Source organism: Mus caroli, chromosome 18 (genome assembly GCF_900094665.2).
Source record: "Mus caroli chromosome 18, CAROLI_EIJ_v1.1, whole genome shotgun sequence".
Lineage (NCBI taxonomy): Eukaryota > Metazoa > Chordata > Mammalia > Rodentia > Muridae > Mus > Mus caroli.
Genome location: NC_034587.1, coordinates 71,722,457 through 71,730,295, shown reverse-complemented (window position 1 = coordinate 71,730,295; position 7,839 = coordinate 71,722,457). Strand labels below are relative to the sequence as shown.

The 7,839-nt window shown below is 50.8% G+C and overlaps 1 long non-coding RNA gene across 1 annotated transcript; it reads left to right on the top strand.

Annotated features, from left to right (window-relative positions):
* Window positions 1–3,256: 3,256 nt before the first annotated feature.
* On the top strand, window positions 3,257–4,892 carry LOC110284454. The gene is made up of 3 exons (XR_002376945.1): window positions 3,257–3,402; window positions 3,720–3,877; window positions 4,500–4,892. It is a non-coding gene; the product is annotated as an uncharacterized LOC110284454 (long non-coding RNA).
* The last annotated feature ends 2,947 nt before the right edge of the window (window positions 4,893–7,839 follow it).

The window sequence follows — 7,839 nt, the reverse complement described above, 5'->3', positions numbered from 1 at the left end:
GAGAGGGTCAGGAGGTCCTGGGTCTATGAGGAAGTTCCTGGAGGTCTCAGGTCTATGAGGAAGACCCTGGAGGTCTCAGGTCTATGAGGAAGACCCTGGAGGTCTCAGGTCTATGAGGAAGACCCTGGAGGTCTCAGGTCTATAAGGAAGTTCCTGAGCCTTCCAGGCTCCAGGTCAGGGCAATGAGCACTGAGAACTGCAACTCAGCTGCCACGCCTAGGGAGGAGACACACCCTCCTCTGCCTGGTGGCAGGGCCAGTGGCGGACAGGACCCGTGAGCTCACCTCTCCTGGCTCCAGGCTGCAGCCCTGCCTACCTCTGGAGAATTCCATGACTCAGGTAATAGGGGTGGGGCTCAGCCAAAGCCTCAGAGCCCAGGTCATGGTGTGGCACTGTCCTGTCCTTGCGGTGTTCCCGGGATGTGCACACAGGGTGTGGCCTGAACACTGTGGTCTACAGGGAAGGTCACTGTCAGAGTGTATGACACACAGGGGACAGAGCTCTGGGCGGAGGGGCTGGAGGCTGTGATCACACTCATGATTTTTTTTTTAGAGATTTATTTATTTATTTTATGTATGCAAGTACACTGTAGTTATACAGATGGTTGTGAGCCTTCATGTGGTTGTTGGGGATTGAAATTTTAGGACCTCTGCTCGCTCTAGTCAACCCTGCTTACTCTGGTTAACTCTGCTCACTCAGTCCCTGCTTGCTCAGGTCCAGAGATTCATTTATTATTATACATAACTACACTGTAGCTGTCTTTAGACACACCAGAAGAGGGCGTCAGATCTCATTACAGATGGTTGTGAGCCACCATGTGGTTGATGGGATTTGAACTCAGAACCTTCGGAGGAGCAGTCATTGCTCTTACCCGCTGAGCCATCTCACCAGCCCCTTCATGGGTTTTTGTTGTTGTTGTTGTTGTTTGTTTTTGTTTTCTGTTTGTTTTGTTTTTTTCAAGGTGGGGTTTGTGTGTATAGCCTGGCTGTCCTGAAACTCACTATATAGCAGGCTGGCCTTGAACTCAGAGATTTGCTTGTCTTTGTCTCCTGAGGGCTAGGATTAAAGACATGCACTACCTCAACTGTTAACTTCACAGATTGTGGGGGAGGGGGGCCTGAAGTAACTAATTGCTGCTTGGCTGCTCCCACCAGTCTATTTGAGGATCCTACAGTCTGATTTCATCCCCTCTCACGGCCGTTTCCAGGCTTCTCGAACCCTGCTTCCATTTCCCTCAGAGGGTCTTTGCTATTCTGTGGTAGAGGAGTGTCCTCAGTCAGACACTGCCTTTGTACAGCCATCCCAGTGAGCAGAGATGCTACAGATTTCCAAGCAACATACTTGTGGTGAGGGAGAGTCCAGAAGAAAGAAAACAGGCAAGTGACAGACAGTCAAGCCAACAGCCTGTTAGTCAGAGCAGGTTGAGACAGCCCCTCCAAGGGCCTGAGGGACAGGGAGTCAGTGGCTGGTGACCAAACAGACCTGACAGGCCTTTGTGCAGGGCTTGACCTCAGCTGCCTGAAGAAGCAGTGAGCAGGCCAGGGTGACTGCTACTGTCTGAGAACTCCAGGGAAGGAGCCAGTGCCCCGACTACTAAACTGGAGCCCAGGAGATGGGTGTACCCAGTTTGAATGTTAGCATATGTGATGGGGGCCTGCCTGCTATAAAGGATAGCAAGGAAATGTGCTTACACATGAAAGGAATGAAGGCCAGATCAAGCTCACGATAGCCCTAGCATAAGGGGCTCCATTGTGCCCTGTAATTCTTGTGTTGAAGTCTAGCCCTTCAGTACCTCAGCATAAGACTGTACTGGAGGCAAGTCTTTAGGCTAGTTGTGTGTGTGTGTGTGTGTGTGCAGGTGTGCACATGCCCTCAGAGGCCAGAAGAGGGTGTTGGAGTCCTTGGGGGTGGGGTGGAGTTACAGCATTTGCAGGCTAGCCAGTATGAGTAGCTGCCATTCCAACTCTGGTCCTTATGCTAGAGCAAGTGTCTCTAACCACTGAGGCATCTATCTCTCCAGTCCCTGGAGATGAGTCTTACAGAGGGAATTTGAGTAAAGTTGAGGTCACTTTGTGGATGTTAATATAGTGTGGTGAGTGGCCTTGTAAGACCAGACAGAGAGGGAAGACCTTGTGGGAGTCAATGTGGAGGAGCCACCTATAACCAAGGACAGAAGCCAATCCCACGTGGCCTTGGCCTTCCAGCTTCCAGAACTGAGGACATGAAAGTCTGTTGTTCAAATCACCTTAAATATGGAATTTTTTTTTCGGCACACAAACCTATATTTCAAGGGGAGACAGGAGAAGGGTACTTGAGTGTTGGGACTGTTCACAGCAATTTTAGGCCATGCCTCCCATCCCAGCTAGATAGGCATTGTGAATACAGCCCCTTGGCCTCTCTGTAGCAGCAGCGAACCCCAATCCCTTAGGAGACACCCCCACTGCCTGAGATGTTGCTGCCAGCAAAGGTTGTACGCTCACAAGATATGTTGGCCATTAGAGCACCAGTTGTGTACAATCTGAACTGGCTACCTCAGCTGCATCTGGTTTTCTAGTCTGTGGGCTGGAAGGTTGGTGGTCGTACTGGGGCTCCTGATCTCTGGTGGGATGTCTCGGTGGGTTTCTTCCTTACCCAAGACACATACCCTGGGTAGGTGGCTGAGTGGAAAGGACTCTGTGTAGGACACACCTACGCCAGAGCACACATAGCTCTGGCTGTTCTGAAACTCACTCTGTAGACCAGGCTGGCCTCGAACTCAGAAATCTGCCTGCCTCTGCCTCTGCCTCCCAAGTGCTGGGATTAAAGGCCTGTGCCTCCACTGCCTTAGTGGCTTAGTTTACCATTCTAGCATGGCAAATGCCTTGACCTCCTGAGCCATCTGGCTGGATTTCACCTGGGGCAGCAGGACCAGTCCAGGCAGTGGCCAGGACACATGCTTTGCCAGGCCACAGAGCAGGTTTCTTCTGTCCCCTTTGCCCTTACCCTGGAGACTGACAGCACTTTTCTAAGGCCTCATGCTTTGAGTTCTGGGTGGGGCTGGGCTTAGCTGTCTCTCCACCTCCTTTCACTGGGCTCTCCTTACCAAGTCCCTCCAGGAGGCTGTCAGGTGAGCTTAGGTCACCTGTCACTGTCAATTGCTTCTAATCTGTGAAGCACCTGTTGATAGGCATTTTATATGGTGCTTGTGGACCTCACCCCCACCCCGCAACCCTGCCCCTTGGACCCTGTCTTATTACATACTGGACAGACAGGCCCCAGGCACACAGGTACTTACCCTGAGGTCAGGCCAGGCAGGCAGGCTGCTCTGAGCAAGGCCTTCCCAGTGCTGTCTATCCAGAAAGAACCAGCCATAGGCCAGCCGCTATCTTCCAGGATGTGCAGGCATGGTGAGAAGGATTCCAGGTACCTGGCCGTTGGTATCTCATCAGCCTGGTAAAGGCCGGTTCTGAACCTGGCCTCGAAGGAGATAGCAGCCATCAGGGCTTGGGGAGTGAGGGTGGGGGACCTGGGCAGGCAGGTCCTTCACAGGGGCAGCTGGAGAGCAAAGAGGCTCTTGGGGGCTGGAGCCTGTCTCCACCAGGAGAAACGGTCTCCTTGGCTAGTCGCAGCCCTCAGTGGTCAGTATGGCAAGGATAGGAGGCCATGACGTGGTGGCTACCCAGCAGGAAGCCTAGAGAAACTCTCTGATTGAGGGCTCTTCCATTCTGCTGTTCTCACAGGGCTGGTGGGCCCCTCAGGAGCCAGGCTGTGCTGGGGAGCGGCTGAGCCATGGTAGGGACAGATGTTTTCATTTTAGGGCTTGGGTCGTCATAAATTGTTCCCACCAAGCCCTGTTTCCTATTAAGCTGACTCTGGGAGATGGAGAAGCATCCGTGAGGTGAGCTGGGTAGCTCCGGTGTGTGTATGTTTGTGTGTGTGTGTGTGTGTGTGTGTAGCATGCAGCTTGTGTGTGTGTATACAGTATGTATATACATGTATATATATGTAGCATGCAGCTTGTATGTATGTATACAGTATATATATACACAAGTATATATATATGTAGCATGCAGCTTGTATGCATGTGTACAGTGTGCAGCTCATATGTGTGTGTGTGTAGCATGCAGATCACATGTATGTATATAGTATGTATACACACATATATATATATATATATGTATGTGTGTGCAGCATGCAACTTGTGTGCATGCGCACACTGTGCAGTTTGTGTGTGTGTGTGTGTAGCGTGAAGCCTGTGTGCGTGTGCACAGTGTGCATACCCTGGAGGAGAGTGAGCTGGGGAGGGTTGTGGCTGCAGTGGGCTCCTTTCCTGGCCTTCTATGGGCAGACATGCTTTTCCCTGAGATCTGTTCCTTTGCTCTGTGCAGCCTCCCCAGCTGTGGGTCCTAAGCATGCCCAGGTACGCCTCTCCCAGCAGGCTTGGCCCTTGCTTCCACCACTGCATGTTGCTTGCTGCCCACCCTGCTTCATCAATGGACTTGGTACCTACTCTCCTCCAGGGTCATGGGATCCTGACCTGCTTGCTGGGATGATGGACCCTACTCCTGGCCAGTGACAGCTTGGGAACAGCTGTGTGAAGCAGGCCTGGCTATGGCAAAGTGAGGGAGGCTCTGGAGAAGATCCCACTCTGAGCTGTGCTCTGGATGAGATCAGACCTTGATGCAACAGCAGGAACTGCAGCAGCCTTTTTGTGACTGAGGGGAACAAGCAGAGACACCGGAGCTACAGATAGGGCAGCTACATTAGCCTTCCTGGGGTTTCTTATCATAAAAGAAAAACGCTGGCTGTCAGCTACTGAGTGCTTCCCACTTCCAGAAACTGTGAGCTGCTGGCAGCATCCAATAAACACTTCTTCACCATCCATCTAGGGAGAAACTAGAATCCCTGTTCTCAGAGAACATTGTCTACACTGCCAGTGTTATCTCACTTACAATTCAAATGACTTAAGGGTCTGTGGCTCTAGAGGCCCCCTGTAGTGGGCTTTCAAGACAGAAGGGAGGCACTAGGAAGGCTTTACTGACCTGCAATCCGAGCCACACAGACAGTCCTCCTCCACCAGCGCCACCTGGCTGAGGTGGGAGACAGCACTCTAGCAGCAGCTAGGGCCTTGTGGCAAGGTAGGCCCTTGGTTCCTGGGGTAACTGCACAGTCACACAGATGTATGCTGAGTGCAGGGGACAGAGCACGGGGCGCCTCCTCTTCCTGTCCATCATCCTGCGTTTCCTGCTCAGGTAGACATGCATACTGGAGACACTACGGGTCCCTGCACCACTGACTTAGATGAGGCAGGTGGGAAGGGGTCACCCATTGTGGGGGACAGCTGGAGGCTCTCATTATGCCTTGGCAAAGTATTCAGTCAAATGACTACCTCTAATGTAGGAAGGAAGGCCCATGAGCACACAGTGCTCAGGTAGCCACGGGCTGGGCCTTGGGTTCACCTCCTTTTGGGGCAGGCACACAGGGCGGGGTGGTTCAGGAAACAGGGAGATGTCTGGAAGCTGGGAGCAGATGGAGAGGCACTTAAGTTTCTAGAGGTGGAAAGCACCCCATTTTGCTTCCCAGTCTCTGCTTCCCTCTTGGGCCAGCACATGGAGCCCCAGAACCCCAGAGCTACACAGTGATGGTTTTAATAGACTTGCCAGACACAGGTGTCTGTTAGGCCAGCGTGGCTGGAAGTGTCTGGGAAGTCGTCAGCAGGGTGGGTAGACAGAGCGCAACAGTAGGGAGCACCGGCTGTTCTTCCAGAGGACGTGAGTTCAATTCCCAGCAACCATATGGGGACTCAGAACTCTATGTAACCTAGTCCCTGGCTGGCCTGGAACTCCTGTGTAGACCAGGCTAGCCTCAAGTGCAGAGATCCACTTGACTCTGCCTCATGAACATTGGGATTAAAGATATACCCCATTGCCAGGCGATGGTGGCCCACGCCTTTAATCCCAGCACTCGGGAGGCAGAGGCAGGTGGATTTTCTGAGTTCGAGGCCAGCCTGGTCTACAGAGTGAGTTCCAGGACAGCCAGGGCTATACAGAGAAACCCTGTCTTGGGAAAAAAAAAAAAAAGATATACCCATTATACCCTGGTCTGAGACCCTGTTACACACACACACACACACACACACACACACACCAAACAAACAAAGAAAACCAACCAACCAAACAACCAAACAACAACCATCATCAACAACAACAAAAAGAAGAAAACAACAACAGAAATGAAAAGGGATTTGTTGCCAGTGTTAGGACTGTCCTAATCCTGGACCACTTTGTCTACCAAGTGCAGCCACCATCACAAGCCGGACATCTGAGTGCTGTCCTGTGTGAATCAATGGAGGAGACTCATTTCCTAAATTCAAACTTTCAAAGGGCTGAGCTTCATAATTAGTCAAAGCCAGGTTGCTCTCTTTCTGGAACGTATCCAGTAGGCTCTCTGTCTCAGAACCCTGTATCTAAGCCTCTGTGGTAAGTATTGATAACCCAGAGGCTGAGACCAGAAACCAGAGCCATCTGCCCAGATACTGGCCTGGAGTTCAGAGGTTCACAGGCTTCAGGGATCAACAGATTTTTGTACCATAAAAAAACTACTTAGCAACTCCGAAAGATCTCATGGAGATTACACCTACCAATACATTTATGTATAATTTAAGCCGAAATAATGTTTAACTCATTAGAATACAACAGCAAGGAGCCCATTGGCGTGATAGTGAGATATTTCCCCCCCAAAAAGACCAACGAAAGCATTCATGGGAAGGAAGGCTTTGCCTTGGCAAATCTCTCACCTCCCGGCTGGTTTACTAGAGGACATCTGGATTTCCCAGCCAGTTTTTTGTCTGGTTTGTTTCTGTATCTTGCTCCTTGCAGCTTCTGGAAGCCATCACCAAAGCCTCTAAATAATGAAAGTGAATCAACATAACAACTGATAATGGAGACAAAGGAGCCGCCCCCCCCCCTCCCCAGGCCCTGGGTGGGCGGGCATTTGGAAAACAGCCAGACAGCAGCAAAGGTTCCCAGACTTCATCGAGACAGCAACAGCGACTTTAAACTTATAAATAGTTAACTTCTGGAACTTTTTGTGACTGTTCCCAGGCGGAGGTAACTGGCGGCTGCAGGACCACTGTGTTGTTATGTGTTTATAAGTTCTTCTGGTGGTCACCACTGAAGTGTTTCCAGTCTGCAGTTACTGTGGCGGATTCTGCTGTCCGCACCTTTGAACCTGTCTCTCAGTACCCATGTGAGCACTCTCGGGCATCTTTTGAGTGCGGGAAATACCAGGTATCTAGGCAGCTTCAACTGTGGTCAACAGTGCTGGGGTTTTCCTGTCCCCATTCCTGCACGTGGTTCAGGAATTCTTTTTTGCTCCACATTGTCACCCGTGTGTGATGCTTTGGGGACCAATAAGGAGTTTGTTCATTTTGTTCAAAATCTAAACACGGTTCTCCTGCAAACACCACACATATGTAACACGTGTAACATGTATGTGATTGTGTTTGGTATATGCGTACGTCCATCACCATGATCAAGACCATATGTTTCCATTGGGAGTGTATTAGAGTGCTGGGGTTTAAGTGTGGCCTCTAAAACATGCGTAAATTTATGCTATTTTTCTTTTTGAGACGAGGTCTCACTATGAATCCCAGGCTGGCTCTGAACTTGCATCCCTCCTGCTTTCTGACACCCAATCACAGCTCTCCCTCCTCCATCATGCACATCCTTCCCTACTTTGATGGATCTTGTCAGGGGATCAGCAAGCCTCAGTCCTTTCAACAACGGTCCACTTTGGTCCCATTTCTTTTCTTTTGTGTCCCATCTCAGTAGTTTCTGCTTTTTTCCCTCCCCTCCCCTC